Here is a 20,561-nt window from a genome sequence, read left to right on the forward strand (position 1 = left end):
AATAAGTTTTTATTTTAGGATTTGATGAGTTCTGTTATTTTTAAATGGTTGACTTGAAGCTTAGGGTATTTTTCAATTTTTTTTTTCATTCCTTTTCATTCTTCCTTTTTAAATTTATTTATTTATTTATTTATTTTATTTGAAAAAAAATAGGCTTTTTCCTGGATTTCTTGTGAAAATGAGCACACATCGCTTCTCCTTATGCCTTTACGTACCCTCACAATTTTTTAGTTCATGCACCATCTTCACTTAGAGTGGTCAGAAGAGATGTCCTAGAAATGTCTTTCTACAGCAAGACCTCCTCCACCCTCAAGTTCTTAAACTGAAGGAGAATCTTCCTTCACAGCTTTCAATTTTTTGAACATCAAAGTCAGTCAGTTACAAAATACAAAACCATAGAAAATGACAGTTCTCCAGTGCTCATGCTCACAGGACCATCTCCTAGTTTGGAAAACTGAAAACTTTCACTTCAATATTCAATTTTTGGATATTTTAACGGAATAAATTTTTAAAAATCTGTTGCTTTCTTCAAATTTCAGATACTACTTGCAGGACTGTTATAATTGCATTTCCTTTATTATTACTTTCAATTAAAAAAAAAAAAAAAAAGACAAGGGAAACTGAAAAAGATGAAGAAAAGATGAAAACATGTTCCTTGAATGAAATGAAAACACAAGTTTGCATGTAAAATCAAAATAGATGGGCTTTTCTTGGTATAACTGGGAAAGAAATGAAATTTTACCTCGGAAGATTGAAAAAAGATTTTAAAACAAAGAAACAAAATCAAAGCTAAACAACTCTAGGTATTGACTGTAGATACAAAACATAGAGGCCACATAACGATTGAAGGAAAGAATCAGAACCACTGCTGTATTATCCATATATGTTGTCTTTCACATCAGCATGTAGATAAGAGATCCCTGACACAGTGGATCTGGTAAGATTTCAATGACAATTACATGTTATTGGGCAATTTCAGTCAGAAAGGGATGAGTTTCACTTTTAGATTTCACTGAAAAAAATAACCTTAGCATCTATCGCAATCCTCAGAAGGTCATGGTTTTGCATTGCTCTATTAACCAAATGGACTCTTACAAAACCAGTTCAGAGGCTATCTCTGTGGACCACGTGGGAAAAAGTCTCAATCTTTCTTTCTGAAGGGCCACTAGTTTGGGCTCCTTCTTACCTAACTTACGTGTTTCAACATTTAGACATGAGTATCTAAGTCAGAGTTGGACTCCTTCAGTTGAGAGAAATCAACATCTTCTAAGGGAAAACTAAGGGAAATTTATCCATCTTAGACAAAAATATTAAGGTGAGATGAATGATTATTGGGAAAGATGAAGCTTCCAAATAGAACTTGACTCTCTCTTTGAAACAAAGACTCTCTTTGAAAGTCCAACTCTAAGCATGACAATCTAGATGCATCTATAAGACTTCTCCTTAGTGCACCTCAAAGTCTCCCTCAAGACCTGACCTACAGCTCAGTGCAACTATATACTAGCAATTACAGGCTCCAGGCACAAGGGAAAACCAACTTGCAGTACAGACGTGATGCTTTGAGTCTTAGTCTTCCTGAAAGCTTGGATATCTGTTTGCGTACATGGCAAGGCACACTTGGACTGGCTGGCTGTGGGTGACTGCACTGCTGATAGCTGCCTGTGTGGCCTTCATGGGGACAAAAGATGGATGGGTATGGGAGCTCACTAACCCCTGAGTTTCTCCACACACTTGGAGAGTGGTGTCAACACACACACTGAGTTCAAAGGTGCAGGGTTTCATCCTCTGAATTACAGCCTTTTTTGATTGCACAGTTGAAAATACAAGTAAAAAAACACTTCTTAAATTCCGTTGGATAACATAGGCAAAGAAAGGCACGTCAAAGTTATACCTACATATAGCTGAGGCGGAGCAAAAAAACTCAGAATGGCTTAAAAAACACTTGTTCAGTTTCTTTTAAATCACTGTGGCTTAAAGTACTGAAGGCTGATTTTGAAACTTCTCTCAATTAAATCTATGCTTTTATCTCAGAGCAAACACTCCCATCTTATTAAAAAAACATCATGTGATCAGCAATGGACCTCAGAAAAGCCTCTCACATCTCATTATCCCACAGTTTAGATTAGGGTTTTATAGCTTGACTTCATAATTCAACCACAGGATCAGCTCTGTTCCCTCCTGCCCAGAACTTTCCTGTGCTAATATATTATTTCTGTAATATGAAGCGCAAAGAAAAGGAATATGACATGTTCTTGCAGCAACAAGTTGATTTTGATTTAACCTTTCAGTGCTTGGCATTCTGAGCACTAACACTTTGGTTGTTTAAAAAGAAACACCAAGTAAGCAAGCAATAAGCCTTTATTCAAGCAAAAAGCCTCCCAAAGATTCTGGCTGCATTGTAGCTTGCAACATAAAGCATTCCCTCATCATTCCTATTGGCAAGACAGGGTTATGCCCTTTCATATGCCAAGATAGACCCTATTGGACAAGGAAACATTGGTCTTGCTCTTACACAACTGCAAACACACAGAGACTTAGCACTGCTGGGGAGTAAAGTAATAGGAATTGCATGCTGGACTTTTGCTCTTGCAGTTCAAGCAACCCAGCATAAGTTTGCTCAAATGGTAACAAAAGCCACTTTTATTTTTCACTTCAAAACTTCTTTTTCTCCTAAGCCCTCCATCACACATCCATTAATATGTTCAAGCTCTTGGACACATCTAACTGGCAGCAGGGAGTTGCTTTACAGAGAAAACACTCAGACACAACGTGGCACCTTCCCCAGACAGACACTGCAAGTCAGAGTCTGAGATTTCCAGAGTAACTGAAGGAATTAGGTGCTTGGTGTCCAACTTCTAACAGTCACAGAAGATTTGGACATATCTTTCATCAGGGAACATTCATGAAATGTTTCATTAGCAGACCCACAGACATTCTGACTTCACTTCTAGAGGATCACAAATAGAGCATCTGCACTTTGCCTGGCACTGAGTCCCAGTGAAGAGGTCACACTGTGATAAGGACATAAAACAGCTGGTGAGATGTGGCCCCATGCTCACTGCACACTAGGGGCATAGGCAAAGCCAACACAAGCTCATTGCATGGACAACTTTGAGGAAGCGTCTGAGCTGGCTTTAGGTTAGGGCTGTTGGGTTGTTTTTTTTCATTTGCTTGTTTTTTTTGTGTTTGCTTCCTTGTTCCTGCTTTTTCTTTGTTTGGCTTCTTTTTCCCCAAAAACTCTAGCTTAAGCCTCTCAAAGAAAGGCACCTGAAAAAAAGAGAGTTTGCATTTTGAAAGACCTTCAACACATCTGCCTCCCACTGGAGTTAAGGGAAAGGCAATATTATTTTCCTAAGGCCCCCAAACTGTGAAAATAAAAGCATACAAATTCAACACCCACAAAAACAAGGAATAAGATAATAACCCCAGACAATGAGAAAATTACACGAGTTCACTTTCCATGTCAGTATGCATTTCCCTTTAAGAATTTCCATTTCCCTTTAAGCAATTCTATTATTCACACATAGCATTTCTAATCATTCTTTCAAGTGTTTCTATGTAACTTATCAGGGTTTAATGAATGCCAGAATAAGCACTAGAGGGAAAATCCACATAACTGGACAGTAACCCAAAGGTTTTAACAAGACCTCTACATTTTTCTTTTTTAATATAATCTTTATTCAAGCATTTTCTGCTTTGATCAGAAAGATGGTTTTTTTATTGGTATTATTATTGACTTTTTCCCACCCACCCTCTTCCATAATCCACCATCCCATAACTTGTGAGCCCTCCAGGGTTGCAGTGAAGAGTTATTAGTTACAAAGGGCTTCTTTGGGAAACATTATCTACAAGTAAAATCAGTCAAAGTAAACAAGTTAGCTTGTATACTGCCTTCTCCTGAATCAGGCCCCACAGTCTACTCACTCTACAGAATGAGAAGTTAAAAAAGAAACACCCTGCAAACATCCAACCTTGTTCCATCGATATGTATGGGAACAAGAGTGACCTGTTGAGCCTGCCATAATGTGGGGGCAGTTGTTTGCTCAAAATAATAATTCCTAAGGATGACCATATGCCCAGAAGTTTTCAATCAGAAAAATAAATTCCAGGATGCCTTGCCACTGGAAGTTAGAATGGCTAAAAAAAATGGATGAGACAAGATACATCAACCAACAGCTCAGGAACTGGATTTATTTGGAGGTCAAACTGTACTTGAATGGTTGATTTGGAAGGCACACCTGTGAGAAAAAAGTCAGTCTTTAAAAACTGCATTCTGAATATTCTTCCCAAAGCAACCACTACCTTCAGCAAGACACTAGAAACATGCTAAACCTTGGCACTGATTTTTTAAGCTGGTCTGTAGGACTTGTCTCCTGTTTCCATGATAATGTTGTGGGCAGCACTGCACTTACGCTGACAGCCCATAAGCCCTGGCCAATTTTGGATTCTTTTCTCCTGAGTGCTGTTCAGGCATACAGAGTCAGATCTGGCCCCAGAGAGCCTCAGGCTTTCCAAGAGCAAGGGACGGTTTTAGTTATGTGTGGTCATTGACTTCCATCGAGCTTCGTTCTTATCCCAGACACAATTTTGAATGACTGAGGAAGTTTTTCTGTTTGGGCCCTAGAGAGGCAAAGAAGAAAGCAGGTTTCTCACAGAGCACAACAGGTCAAGCCAGCCTCCTGAAAGAGCCTGCACAGAGAGATGGAGAAAATAGTTTCTCTAAAGCTACCTTGGATGTCTTACACCAGGGATGTGAACAGTAAGGGATACAGTATATCATCATCCTGCAATGAGAAAATGGCTCTTAAAGCTACTTCCACCCCTAGTAACTTCTAAGAATAATATGGAGCATTTACAGTCAAAGGGCTAGAAAAGTCCTCCACAAGTCACACAGCTTGCTCCACAGCAGGCTTTGCTCTACCTGGCCTCATTCCTGACAGGTCCTGCTATTGCTTTATTCCTCAGCTCCCTCCCCAGCAATGGTAAGAAGACCATGGTGCCCACCTCCTAGTGGGCAGAGACTGGAGATGGCACAGCCCAGCCCTGCTTCGACGTGAAGAATGTGCTGATCGGGGCCACCCCTCAGAGATAAAAGCCCAAAGTTTAAGTAATTTGTCACAAAGTGTAGCAAATCAGTAACAGAGGCCTGAAAATAGCCAAGGATTCTCCTCAGCCATTAGGGAAATTACTTTTACCAACTATCTTTTTCTGACTGAATATTTAACCAATGGAGCTGAACCATCTACTTCTTTCATATTCATTTATTTTTGGTACAGCCACTGAACCAGGCTGGTGCCTCTGATCAGCTAATGCTACAATCTGCTATCAACCCCATGGAGGGAAGAAAAAGTGTGCTTGCAATATGGGCCTTACAGGGATGGAACAATGTTCAGTCCAGTAACTGTTGTATCCTAGTGAGCATGGGAAGAAAACAATGAGGCAGAGTAACTCTAGTTTTGCAATGTGTTTATTAATTTCAGAGAAACCACCGCAGGAACAAAGTTTATTAGTGAGTAGGAGGACATTTCAGGAACAGAGCTGGACTGAAAATAATCAGCTCCCTTTAATTAATTGCATACAGTTTTATTGCATAACTGATGGTTTTAAACCTTGGCCAATTAGTTTGTCAAACACAGAAGTTAAATCCTCTATTGGTCTTTCAAATAAGCTCTATGCCAAAGTTTTAATTCAACTTGCCTTATCCAAACAACCAGAAAATAGGGGCTCTTGAAACTGAAATTAGTTTGCAGTTACCGGAACTGTAAAAAGGAATACCAAATACAACTTAAAAGAAGATAATAAAATACATAAATAATTAAAAAAAAAAAAAAGACACCAAAGTCCCAAGTACTGCCAATACCAGGCTCAAGTCCGCAACCACCCTTTATAGGATAGATTACAGTTGCAAGGTCGCTCCATTTTGACAGCTAGTTTTCTAAGACAAGTTGAGGTACTGTTGCCAATCTAGCATGTTTTCAACACAGAAGAGGAATCTGCTTAAAAAGAAAAGCTGCTCCAGACAGCTTACGACATTTCAGTGTGATAGCTACCTCACTGTGTGCCTATCTCCCCAGCAACTGGGAAAGGTGGGATGATTTTATAAGCATGTATATTTATATATGAATGTATAAAAATACATATAAAGTTGTTTATGTTTAAGTTAATAACTATGTTCCTGGCATGATCTTAGACTAAATATTCAGTGTAATTACCTAAGATACACATCTTTATTTTTCAAAGTTTCTTAAACAGAGTGTCAGTGGGTTGACTGTTTTTCCAAAGCACTGTTCTATTTCACTAAAAATACATTAGGAACTTCACATGTTCTTTTTAACTAATAATTTTAACTAACAATTATATTAATAGTCATGCCACATACCCTGAACACCCCAAGGTCCTCCCTGTGTCAGCTCAAGTGCTTTGAACTCGGTAAAGTGATGACATCTGTATCAAAGACACGCTTTAGAAATTATTACTTTTCATCTTTTGGCCAGGCAGTAACGTTGTGAAAAGTTGGTTTTGGTTGTAGCAACCTCTTGGTTCAAGCCTAGGCCACATTTGCAGTTTTATTAGCTGAAATGCCCTACTGAGTGGGCCCTCCTGTCCTGGGTGCCCTTTGGCTTAAACAGAGATGGATGGTTTCTGCATTTATTGCTTTTGTCTCTGTGTGCATATCACCCAGACCACATCTGCACAACTAAACCAAATAAATAGTGCTAGAAAGTCATCCCACGCACCAGCTCATGTTTACCTACCCAGTTAAACCATTAGTACGTTTCCCAGAGCAGTCTGTCCCTGATGGACAGCAGTCCCTGGCACCATGCTCAGGCGTGGCTGGATACAGACAAGAGGTAAAATGCTATGAGGACATGAACAAAGTAAAGCCATGGGCAAATGTTTCGGTTTAAAGATTACATTTGAAAGGCTCTGTTACTCACATGGGTTTCAGTAACCACCTGCGCTATGAGATTTTTTTTTCTTCTCCTCCAGTTCTTATTCATCCCACATGTTCCAGTTTCTCCAGGAGTTAAGGCAGAGCTCTTGCATACAAACACGTGGAACTACAAAGCCCAAAGCCAACTCCAGGCCGATCACATTTTGGGCCAAATGAGTCAAAATGGCTAGCTTGTTACCATCATTATGTAGTGCAAGACTGTGCCACAACCTAATACCACAAATAGGGGAGCCAGGCAAACTAAGGTCATGCAGGCAAACCTCTTAAGTGTTTGCCTGCTTTAGTAATGCCATATGGACACTATTCATGGTACGTAATTTTCCCCAGTGTTTCATAGGAGCCCAAAACTAGTTGGGATCACATCATACCAGATGCTACATAGGCGTGTTTTTAATCTCAACATTGAAATGTCAAGAGCCATTACAAGCCAAAGAAAGAAAAAAAAATAAAAAGAAAAAAAGAGATTAACTTAATTTCACAAGCTAATCAAATGTTTTCTTCAAAGTCATAGAATATTTTAGCAGAGTTCAGCAATGAAATGAATTCAGACCTGCTGCATTATTCTGCAGCACCAGCCTGTGTTTCCCCATCACTCTTGCACTAAAACACTGCCCACATGCAGATAGTTGAACCTGCTGGCTCCTATGATGCAATTCTGCCAGCAGTGAAACCTCTAGCATGACGTGTTTTAAATTAGGAGGACACTTAAATTGTCATTTACAGATAGACCTGAGATTGTTCTGCCCACAGTTCAATCTAGAAGGACTATGCTCACTTTGAAGTGGAAGTTGTGTAACCACATTAGCATGGCACTGTGCCCAACCTAGTAAGTCCTGCCCTTCTGGGGCTGTGTCACCCAGCTTCTGGTTCAGAGCTGGCTCATGTCCTGCCAACCTGGACCACAGGCAGAAGACTTGGAAGAGGTTATGTCAACATGGCCAAGCTGTGATGGTGCCCAGGAGAAACTGTCATGCTTTCACATCACTGTCTTCTAGGCGCAAAGAGAAAGTTTCCCTGCTTTTCTCATGGTTCTTTCACAGCACTGAAAAATTAAAGATGCTTTATCTGAAACATCCGCAAAGGAAATCCTGTGTCTCGGATGAACCTGACTTCCTCAATTTCCTGTTTGCTGCACAGCTGTCTGCATTGGATGGGTCTCAGGGACATTTTTTTGGACATATTTGTCTACCTCAGTTGGAAGCCAGGCTCCTTGAGTTAGAAGATAAGGGTCTATAATCTTAAAAAATAAAAATAAAAAATAAAAAAAAAATCACAGTGAAAACAGAAAGAATGAAAAGAAAACAAACCAATAAAGAATCTATCCTGTCATAACATTTGAGGTTCTGGTATTTGCTGGCCTTGGAGTAGGTTCAAAATAAATGAAGTAAATGTGTATTTCATTAAATGCTAATATTTGGAAGATAAGAGGGAAAAAATGATGAAATGCTTCCAAGCACAGTTGTGAGGACAGTGCCTGTGTGTGTGTATAAACATACACACACAGACATACAACCATACAGTTGTGATCGTCTTTGATGCAGAATACCGCCACGTAGGAAGAATTACAGGAGAAAGGAAAAACGGGACTTGCTTTCCCAGGCCGCTGCTCTTCATGTAAGCAGCAAGGCCCTTTGCACCTCTCATTCTCCACCTCTGTTCAGAATTGCACTTGAATCCTTCCACAAGGATCCATTTTTCTGTGACCAAGACCCAATCCTCTATAGATGCAGTCAATGAGATATGTTTAGGTGATGTGTAACAAAAACCTCAGTCCTGCGCAAAGTAAACTGTGGTGGGTGTCTTACAGATAAGGCTGGTTTATCAAAATATAACCAGTATGTTCCCAGTTGATAGCATACTTGAGATCTCCTCTCCATTTTATCACAGATTTAATCTCTTGGACCCTAACCTACCTGGTTTGTAAGGACAAAATACTTGCCTACCTCCCAGGGACACAGCGCCTTGGACAGCAACAAGGGTCATGAAGTGTCCAGAATTTTTTCATTAATTAGCAGGTGCAATCCAAAGAAACTGGGATTTAAGGCTTCAAATCCTCAGCTATATTCGAGATGGCTGAATAAAGCAGAGAATTTGATGTCTGTGTTTCAAACAATGCAGCAGAGTAGGGACTAAAATTTTCATAAGTGATAGACAAAGCTCAGAGCTTTCACAGTGCAGAATATAATGAATCTCTGTAGTTTATTTTCATAGATAACTCTGTCCAGAGTTTTTCACAGGGACTGTAAATAAAAAACATTTTGCTGACCTCAGAGTTGTTTCCCTGCTAACCTTCACTCTTTTAGTGCAACCCCATAGGTTCTAGAGTTTAAAGATTTGCTTTCTAACACGCACCAAAAAGAGCTTCATTTTAGTTTTTGCAGCTGAACTATTTCTGATCAAACTTACAGACAAAATCTGCCCCAGGCATAAATCTAGCATGGCAAAAGAAAGACATCAAGTGCAGCAAATAACATAAAGTGATGAAGTATTAAAAAATATATATATAAAATAATAGAACAAAGATAAAAATAAAATAGAAAAGTAGAAGCAATTGAAAAACAGGAATGATGATGGAACATGTTACGACACTGTCAGACTCTGGCTTGCAAAAAAATTGAGCAGTACCCTTGGATAAAAGCCGCTGATTCACTGAGCCATTGTAACCGCCTATAAGGTCGGCAGCACCTGCCAAGGAACTGCCAGGATTGAGGTTGCAGCTGGGGCTCTAAGGCACAAAGGAGACTGTGGTTGGTGGTTGGGAAGGCTGTGGAGGTAAGAGGTTTGGCATTAAGTCCCTGATTTGTGGACAATGTGCTAAATTGCAGCAGAAAGGATAAAATAAGTGGTACAGAGTCAGAGATTTGGTCAGGAGACAGGAGGAGTCTGGGAGTCTCATGAGACAGAGGAGATGAGGGGGTCCTGGTTTGTGGAGGCAGAAAAGCGTGGTGGGGCTGGAGATCTCGAATGGGTCAGATGGAATGAAAGAGTAAAGGAAGGAAAGAGTAAAGGAAGGAAAAGTAAAGGAGGAGAGCTCAGGCTGGGCGACCTGGCTTAGGACCACTGATGATATGAAGACAAACTTTAACTTAGTGCTAGACCCTGGGCTTCATCAGAGCTGCCCCCACTTCTGCCCCCTCCAGATTTTTCCTACATTTGTGCAGCATGTAACACATCACCCAGTGCATACGTGCTGAATTCAGGGAGACTTTATAAGTACATTGTGTGAAATTTGCATTACCAATGCCCTCTCAGCAACAGCCATCTCCAGCACAACACCCTGCCCAAGTGAGGTCTACAAGTTACGCACAGGATCCTGTCCTTTGGAAGTACAAGGAGCAGATTTGGCATCCAGTTACTCAGTCCCACAAACTCTGCTCAGATAAAATTCTCCACTAACTGCAGTGGGAATTTTCTCTTGAGTAAAGCATACAAAAGAAAAAGACGTTAACAGAACACACACATGGAAAGGTATAGGTAATTGTAAAAATATTCACCAGTGCTTTCTGTGAAAATTTGGCCCCATTTTCCGCTGACAAAAGATTACAACCTTTTGAAGACTGCACTCATCAAAATATCTCCTTTTTTACTTTTACTGGGGACTATAAATTAAATGAGCCCTCACCTTCAGAAATATTTTCTGTCCATTAACAAATTTTAATGCAAAAAAAAAAAAAAAAAGATAATATTAGAATCCCAATTTTGTAACTCCAGATAGACTGGGGTTCTACCAGTTTTACATCAATATAATCGGGGGTGAATTTATCACAAAGTATAACTATTGAACTGTTCATGTGGATTAGAGCTGGCCAAAAACTTATTCTGGACGTTCATTTCTGTATTGCTATTGAAAAATAAAAACTAATACTTTTGACTAAACTCAGTTGTGCACGGACACATACACACAGGGGAAAAAAATGCAGAAGAAAGAAAAACAAAAACATTTTGTCTGAAATATTTAGGCATTAAATTAAACTTTTCTCTTTTTTACTTTTTTACGTGGAAAAAAAATATATTCTTGGGAAACCTACTTTTAGGTAATAGGTAAACAGTTTCTGCTTTTATTCACCAATGTTTTCTGGAAGAAAAGAAGCATTTACGTCCCATCATTAGGATCGTTTGCTAGTTTTCTCCCTAATGTTAGAGCTCTCATTAGGAAAGAAAATAAGATCTTGCTTCTTTTCTTTTTTTTTTTAATTGGTTATCATCAGATGAAATCTGAACAGTTTATATGTTTCAGTTTTATATTGTCATTTTTTTGTGGTTATTCAAGAACAAGCTACAGCGGAGGGGAGTCAGGAGTTAAAGAAACTAGTTTCAGGCAAAGTGGAACCTGTACTTTATCACAGAGCTGTGGCTGGATTCCTTGGCATCTACCAATGTGCAGAAGATTTCCCTTTTCTAGTTTGTTTTGGTACAAAAAACTGGAGTTTCTCTCCTGAGAATATTTCTTGGTAAACAGCAGGGATCCAACCTATCCCCCTTTGGGGGAGCAGAGGGGTTCACTGATAGGATTTCTCTTCCAATATCCCCCTTTTTTTTTTTTTTTATTTTAATTTGTAGGAGTCTATCATCCTCAAGAATTTATCCATCTACTACTTTTGATTGAAATCAAAAGTGGGTTCAAAATGACTGGGTGGGAAAAGGCACACACATACGTATGCATATACACTGCATGATCACATAAATCTCATGCTTAAAGGAAGCCAATCTTAAAAGAAAAAGAGCGAAATGTGACGTATTAACAGCAATACATTGCATTGGCCACACTAGCTGATATGCTTTGCTCCAAAACTTCAGCTGGTGATGCACTGGGTGCCAATCCAGTAGATCTCTGTGCTCTGCTCTTTCAGAAACGTGGCCCCTGCAGCCTCCTAAAATTGATAAGAAAACTGTTTTGCTATCCACAGGACCTGATCAGGCCCAGAAAGAGAGGAAATGAGGAAAAGAGAGAGAGATCCCTTGGTGTTTGTGCCTGCTTCTCTTTCATATGGAATTAATGGTGGTTTAATGGGGTATGAAAGGATGTTTTACTGGAAACAATGAGGAACAATTGTCTAGCTCACGTTTCATTTCACAGGTCATTATTGCATTAAGAAGTAAATCGACCAAGTCCGGTAAATAACAGTCTGTGTTTTGCCCAGAGCTTCAAACCAACAATCTTAGCAGTCACCAACTAATATCTTTGTCATTTTTAACCCTTGCAGGGATCTGCTGGGGGCTAAACAATTATAGTCTTCACCCACCCCTAGCAGGTAAGCATTATTCATTTTATTTCTCATCCCTTCTTCCTGCAAACCCCACGAGGCTGGGTTTTTGCATTGTTGTTTTGTTTATTAGCCAACCTAGCCAACTGTGTGTCTGGTGGCCTTGAAAAACAACACATATTTTAGTGACTGCTGCAGGCGTCTTTAAACAGGCTGCTTCCTCTGCAAAATTAATTGTTGCAAAATGCAGTGCTTCCCCTGTAAAGCTCTGCAAGCTAACACTCAGCAGTTTGGTTGGATTATAGATATGCCTCTCAGATCTAAGGAAAAGAATATAGTTGTACTCGCAGGATGCAATTCATGTTTCTTTTTTAATTGCATAAAGACAGGCATCTAGTCTCCTTAAAGGTAGCAGCCATCAAGCCTAGAGAGGCTGTATGATCTAGGCTGTTGTCCTCAGCTATTGACTTCATCCAGAGCAGCTCACTTCTCCATTTTCCTCTATTTTTCCTGAAGCCTTCTGGGTTGATTGTCAGCATAGGAAGCTTCTTCCAGAAGGTACCTGAAAAGTGTCAGGGTAGTATCTACTAGGAATAAAACCCAGTTACTGACTCAGATCTGCGGGCACCACTGAAATGATAAATAAGAGTGAAACTTTGCATCATGAGGAAAGGCATGATGTCTGAGTGACTGAGCTTTGAGGAGAGGTGCCTCCATAGATCCCAGATAAGGAACTCGCCTCTGTTTTGATTCCTTGGTGCTGCAAAATCTCCTCAGTCCTAGCACGCTATTTTCCATCACAATAACCTCTAAACTTTCTCTCCCTCTTTTTGTTCATTAGCAGTATTCAGAAAGCCCTAATTACCAGATCTTCCCACTACAACACCCTTGTGTTTAGACCAATAAATCAGTATCAGACACCAAAGGTTCCTGCAGACCACAGAGAATCCTTACAGACCTGCAAAAATAGGGCCAGAGAAGACCTTCTGAAGTTATTTGATTCATCCTTACCCCTGAGGACAGGCAGAACTCTACCTGGATCACCTAAAGATGCTCGTATAACCTCTACTGATAGGGATTCCACAAACCACTCAAGCAAGTTATGTCAGCTTTTCTATATATTTTTTTATAACACTTCTTCCCTCATCTGAAATTTCAGCCTGTTATTTCAGGTTCCACAGACTTGGGGAGCAACTTTTCCTCTCTGCTCTGCAGTAATCTCCCATGTATTTGAAGGCAGTGCTTGAATCTCCCATCCATCTCTTCTCCTCTCGACTGAGCCACTCATCTCTTTCAGTCATTCCTCATAGCTTCTGTTTTCCAGATGCCTAATGATTCTTGTCACCCTTAACTGTCAGGCTCCTAAATTAATCTATGGGTGTTATGTGCATCAGTTACTCACTTTTCACAGAACACCAATGGTTTATAAATCACATCTTTAGAACAAATGCCTGAAACAGTAGCCTCATTATGTCAATGATAAAAAAAAGCTGATGTACAGGTTGAGGACAACATTTGTATATGGAAGGGTAGAGAGGTTGATATTAAATCCATAACTAGATTCCTAAATGGAAGTGATGTGGTGTTTTGGGGGCACTGAGCTATTTTTTAGCGCACAGGCAAACAAATGGGCTCTTCAAGAATTCAGAAACTCTAAAAATGGTGTCATTTTTCTACATAGGTTCTCAAATAGAGGAGTTCAGTTTGGAAATGGCAAACCTCATGTTTTATCCTCAGAGATTAAAGCTAAAAGGAGAAGCTGGGGATTCCTGATTGCAATTGTAGGCAGAAACTATTCGCTGGCACCTCTTCAAGAAGGACTGCTAAGCTAAGGGCCAAGGTTATTGCTTGTAGTTAGGGACCTGATTTTACATTCACTTTTTCCAAATTCCATTATTCATAATACAAATATATGTATATACTTATTTTACATTTTATGTAGCTGAACACTGGTGCGTGTTTGTTTAAAAGTACACAAGGATTTTGAAAAACAAGAAGCATAAAGAGTGGTACAAAATGTTAAAACTCCATTTACAGCAATCAGTGTGCAAGACGAATGGTATTTTGGATTCCTCATGAGAAAAGCATTTGATTCTCTCCATAGGAACAAGAAGATAATGTTTGATAGGTTTATACATTTGTGCATATACATATATTTGTATATATGGGTTTCTCTATATTGATCACACTACTGAACCCATGGACAACGAATGATGCCATTCATCTCATACACTAGCTTCAGAATTAACGAAATGACATCCCTGAAAAGGGAAAATTGCTACTTATTAGAGTTTGAGATATAGATGAGTTTGAGGGAAAGTATTATATAGTATTTCAAAATCAAAATGTCGTATGGCCTGATCATTCCCAGTGCTGACCTAGTTTGCTCTTTCCAGATCTCCAGTTCTGGTCTATTCCTCCATGATTTTCCACAACTAATTTTGCAGAGTATCCCCTCCAACAATATGCAGCGAGAGATGGCTGAGGAGGGGGAGAAGTATTTGCATTGGCAGAGGTTTCCCCTGGGGTAGAGTCTCACAGTGACATCCAGATGCACTGTGGGCCTTCATTCCCAACTGGTGGCTTCACCACCCAAAGATGTCCTTCACTCTGCAATATTGCCCTCAGTTAACAGAGCTGATCCTTTACTTCAGTAGCTTCAGCCATCTCATGCTTGATGAGCCACCATATAGTTATAAAAGATACAAAATTAATTTATCTCCCCCTCAGATGACTTTAAAGTTCATTTTCCCAAGGGTATCAAAAACAAATCCCAAATTTATTCTCAACTTTGGTCTCAATTTAATTAAGATCTGCTGAAGTCTTCACTAGGGATGTATTTTCAGGAAATTTAAGTAAAAGTCACAAGTAATTTCTAATCATATTAGGTTGGGTTTTTATAAAACAATAACTTGGTAAGAGCTCTTTTAATCTCCTTCATTGCCACTTTCAACACATTTTGCATGGGCCATTTATTGCAGAAAAAGCAAATTTCTATCTGTGAACAACAACAACAACAAGAGATTCAGAAGAAAACAATAAATGTTTCAGGCCGATATCGCAGCTGTTTCATTCCCTGTAAATTTACCAAACCTGCACCTGCATTCTCTTCTCAAACGTCTTTAATTACTAACCATGCTCCTTGGAACATTAAATATGTATAAAAGACATATATAAAAGACAATCTCACACAGCTTTAGCCCTAAATTATATTGGCAGCCTGTGTGTCAAAACGATGCTCCTCCACAACTATTATTTGTCAACCTTATTTAATATCAAAAATTACCTTTTTTTTTTTTTTTTTTCTTACCAATTATCCATCTCACATTTGTTTTGGACTGTTTACATCTATATCTTAATTTACCTTATTTATGATGAAATCTAGCAAACTTCTGTGTATTCATACATGACATTTAACCTCAGTGTTACGCAGCCTTTTTGAGAGTTTTCTACAACTGCAAGTGACAAAATCAAGTGTCTAAAATTCTGTCCAAGCTGCTTCAGATAAGCATTTACATATAAAATACCTACCCTTTTTGATCTAGAAATGTACTGGTTACCTCTAAAGAGCAAGCAAGACTACTATAGAAATTTCACAGCTTTAGATCTGTCTAGATTGAAAACACCATACGGAAATATAGTCTCAATTATCTGCTGGTCAGATAAAAAGATTAGTTGTTCACATCACACTAATCTTCTCAATTCTCATTAACAGATTCCCACTAAAACTGATTTTTTTTTCCAGTACAACACTTCTTCAGCTTTTTAAATATTAAAAAATAGTTGGAGAATTTTTTTGTTTAAAACCAAAGTCAGAATTTAAGTATTCAGTAAAGTTCTAAAATATGCTCCAGGCATGTTTTTTAATAAAAAGTTGAATATAAAATATATTTTTTGCTGATTCTAGTTAATGCAACCATACTTTTCAACCTGCCTAAGCAGGGTGGGGTGCTTTCAGATTAAGAGTCTGGCTGTCAGGGTTTTGGAAGGATATGCATTAATTCAATGACTAACCTTGGGCAAGTCACAAATTCTGTCCTCTGCCTGGGAAACTAGTGTCAAAATACATGCCTATCCCACAGGGGTATTACAGACCTAAATTTCATTGATTCTTCCACTGTATGTGGAGAACTTAAAGGAAGTGCCAGGTTTTGCTAGTGTAAGGCAGAAAATAAGTGCAGTTGTTCACAGGAAATACAAGGCGTGTGTGTTAACAACAGGAAGAAAAAGTTGCATGATGGCTAAATTCTACAGCCTTGCACTTCCTAATCCTTCAGTACATCAGAATTACTCTGACGACCAAAAGTTAGTAGAATTAGAACTCTATCAGCTGCAGAGTCGTAAAATAGGATATACAAAGAAATCGCTGTCATGCAAACCTAAGGATCTTCTGTATCTGTACAGAAACCAGCTTGGAAGTCTTTCGGGAAACTGAGTTATAATTAACAGTTTCACGAGACACAGGAAGGCTTTTCTTCTGGCTAAATTTGTAGCCATGCTAAAGGAGAAGAGTAAGAACAGGAAGGACTCACTTCTGGATTTACACAAGATCACTGTGGGTTGGATTTCTCCCTCCACGAATGGGAATTTTCCAGGACACTAACCGGGCTTCCTGCTGTTTTACCCTGGCGTCTGGAAGCCTCACAGTCTGATCACAGAATCACAGAATGGCTGAGGTTGGAAGGGACCTCTGGAGGTCATCTGGTCTAAGCCCCCTGCTCATACAGAGAAATGTTTAATGTCTAATATGCTTTAACGTTTAATTTGCTTTTTAATATGCTCATGCAGGGAAATGTTTTAATGCTGAGATTAAGGACCCATATAGCAAATTGCAATCTTTTAGGTTCATTTGGAAAGTCCTTTTCTTCCCTCTAGCTAGGGAGAAAAACAGTTCTGTAGGTTTAGATATTACAGACCATTTCCCTTCTGGAAACCATTTACCTTCTGCATTTCCCTACTCACATTCCCATTTCTCCATCTATAGCACCATCTTAAACCTCTCCTATCAGGCAGGATAAAAGAACAAGTTGTTAAATGACTGATGCTCAATATCTGGCTGCACAGAGACAAAGAAATATTCACTCATTTCTGCTTTTCTTAGTCACTTCATCACTGAGTCAGGTTCCTGACTCCACCAACAACTATTCAGATATTCAGATTTGCTTTTTCAGCCCAGATTGCTTTAAAAATGCCTAGAATGTGTCTGCCAGCTGTAAGAAAATGTATCTGTCTGAAGGCTCTGAACTACAACTTGGAAGATTTGGGTTCGTCTCTCAGGTATGTACGATGACGGAGATGCTACTTCCACTGAGGATCATACCCTGTGGGAGCATCATGAGCAAAACACCTTTGTCAACTGGCCATGGAGCAAGGTGTTTCCTCAACTCTTTGCCTCCACCAGGAGCTCAGCCATCCTGTACTTCTCTTGGTATGCACAGAGGCCTTGAGGAGGATGTATCAGCCCACCAACTTCTGTCCATAAGGTGTCAATTTCTCCTAGTTCACCAGAGATGACACTGGAGGCTATGAACGAGGGGGTCAGATGAATTTTCTACCATCCTCTGGTCCTCAGCTACATTTCCACCATGCGAAGACAATGAATCTCAGTGCTACCGGGAACTGTTAGTGGGTTATGTTACCATGAAGCACTCACACAGTCCGATAACAGAGTCCATATAAATACTGCAGATAGCCAGCAGCAAATTGTTAGAAATTTAACTACAGAACGATGGTATTATCAGTTCTCCTTCGTGGAGCAGGGCATTTAACCTGGACACAGAAATCAGCTGAGTACATGAACTGTTCACTTATCCCTCATTCCTCTGCTAGACTCATGTTTATAGCTAATTCTGCTGAACAGCTTCTGATTCTGGAATTTCCTGTATCATGGTACCATTTAGTGCTCCAGGCCTGGCCCCAAGCTCTTTTGTAAGAGGTTTGGTATAAAGATGAGTTCTGGGAGAAAAAAACATTTTGTCATCCAAAAAGGGCAGCTCAAAGAGATTTAAATAATTACAAATTCATGTTAAACTCATTAAATTGTTTTGGGTAGTTTGAAAAATTATATTGTGAAAGCTCCTCATACATGATTTAAGGGGGTTTTGTTGGAAAACATTTCATTCTAAACTTTTGCAGCATTATATCTAAAAGGAAGAAAAGAGCAAAAAGTAGCCTTAGATAAAAAATAATTATGCTTTGTTTTACTCAAACACATTTTTGTTGTTGTTACTTTTTCTTCTGGCAGAAATAATAAGAACAAAAATGTTGGATCTGTTCCTTTCTTTTTTTTTTCTTTTCTCTTTTTTTCTGAATTCTGTGTTTTTTCCAGAAAGCTAAAACTTAAACTTTATGTGAACAAGTCCATTTCTACAGATAGCCACAATAAACAGACCTGGTCTATGACCCAAAAGGTAACACAGGAGGTAAAAGGCAAGACACACAGTAAGACAAAAAATAATAATAATAAAAAAAACGTCTACATGCTTAAACATACATTACACAGCTTGCTACTGCCCATATGCTATGGGCAGGACTCAGGAAGCCACGTGGTCCCTCCTTGGCCTATTGCAAAGGCACATATGTATATAAATGATATATATATTCTCTATCAGTTGTGTCTTCAACTAAAGGCATCACATGGATTCAGGAACATTAATATCATTCTGAATGATCCACTGTGCTGCTGTTACAGCTCTCGCAGCCTCTCTTATGGAGCTCTTCAGGGAAAATGTCTTACTAGATTTTGTGACTCTGAAGTATATTGAGTGTTTTGGCTTTGTTCCCCTTAGAGTAAGCAGAATATCTAGAAATGGCTGAAGACCAACAGTTTCAAGCTGATTGTGCAGACTGGAAGCTTAAGGGGAATACACACATGAATTGGGATGAAGGTGCAATTAAGCCAGAGCTGTCGAGTCTCAGATAAATTCACGTCACCACATTGTGGAAGTGGCAAAGACGTTGTGTAGCTCCCTGAAAAGACTATCCCTCTTTTTATGTTTAGGAAGGCTAGCAGATAACCACTGCACAGCAGTGCTCTGATCAAGCTGCTGGAAGTCACTGGAATTACTCTGGTTTAACAAGGTACCAGGTGGGTATGTGGATGAGAGGCTCAGCAGGTGGGTACAGAGCACCCAGTTAACATCACTCATCTGGATTCAGGAAAGGCAGGCAGAACTCCAAGGGCCAAAATCTGCTTATCAGCATCATCTGGGAATAGTGCTACCACCTTCTCTGGCCTTGAAGCACTGCCACAATGAGGGGCAATCTGGCCCCACAGAAGGAAAGATGAGCATTTTCTGCTATCTACTATGGGAGCCTGCATATCAATGTGCAAAATATTCAGTGTTACAACTTTCAAGAGGGTGACAGAGGGGGGAGAGAAGGGAAGACAACGACCATGAATTCACCTCAGCATCAAGCTGTGACTTTCCAAATGTCAACCTCAAGATGAAAGGAACCTCAGGTCAGAATGAGAAATACAGAGGAATTAAACACAAAACTGTGAAGAGAGGGGAAAAAAATCCCCATTCATATTTGGGCAGCAAGAAGAAAACACAGCAATTTTGTTACAGCCTTGGAGGCAGGCAGCATTTACCATATGCTGTCGCCTCCATTTCACAAGGAGATAAACCCTGTGGAGCGCAGGTTGCACTGTCAGTGCAGTTTAGATGGTGGGGATTCCTGGCATTCATATGACTATGTCCCAGGGTGTGCTAAAAATGGTGAGAATCTAAATAAAGTATAGGTTCTGTATGCAAAAGTATGTGTGCATTAATATGCACGTGCTAAATGGTAATACTGCTAGGATATTAGCATTTGCATGTGATTCATAATCAGGGCAGAAAAGGTAGAATAAAAATCAGTGTGCTTGTGTCTAGACAACATATTAATCAGCCCTCTAAGCAGCCAGTTAGAGTGGGATCCTTAGAGAAAAAGCCTTTACTGGGTACGCATTAGACATTTTGTTTAAAGATTAAAGTTCTTCTCATGTTTAATCAGTTTTAGAGCAGGATGGAAAACAGGATTAATTACAGTCCCTTCCACCAGTCTCCCATACCGCTGGAGTCACAAATGATGCGCCTTCTCAGCAAAATGGCCGCCGTCAGCAGCAGGCGCAGGAAATACTAATTGTAATTAAAGAGTTTATTTGGAATCACAGAGCAGAGTTTTAATCAGAAAGAGAATGGAGCCTTGCTGTGTGAACTTTCAGAAAGTGGTTCCAGAGCAGAACGGGCCCTTTTAAACCAGAGAGAGGGGTCTTTAAACTTCTGGAGTGGGTTTTCAGCTTGATTATCTCCTCAGTGGGACATGGATTAAAATCCTTGCTGTGCCAATTGTTGTTATTATTTTGCACTTCCGTAGCAGTTACATGGCAAGTCTTACTCAGTACTCTCACAGAATTT

General features: G+C 39.5%; 1 protein-coding gene across 1 annotated transcript in view; it reads right to left on the reverse strand.

Moving 5' to 3' along the window:
• Positions 1–20,561, reverse strand: part of PKHD1 (PKHD1 ciliary IPT domain containing fibrocystin/polyductin) — a 256,426-nt gene that overhangs the window by 47,456 nt on the left and 188,409 nt on the right. The gene's annotated exons all lie outside the window — the stretch shown is intronic.

This window comes from Anser cygnoides, chromosome 3 (genome assembly GCF_040182565.1).
Source record: "Anser cygnoides isolate HZ-2024a breed goose chromosome 3, Taihu_goose_T2T_genome, whole genome shotgun sequence".
NCBI classification, from domain to species: Eukaryota; Metazoa; Chordata; class Aves; order Anseriformes; family Anatidae; genus Anser; species Anser cygnoides.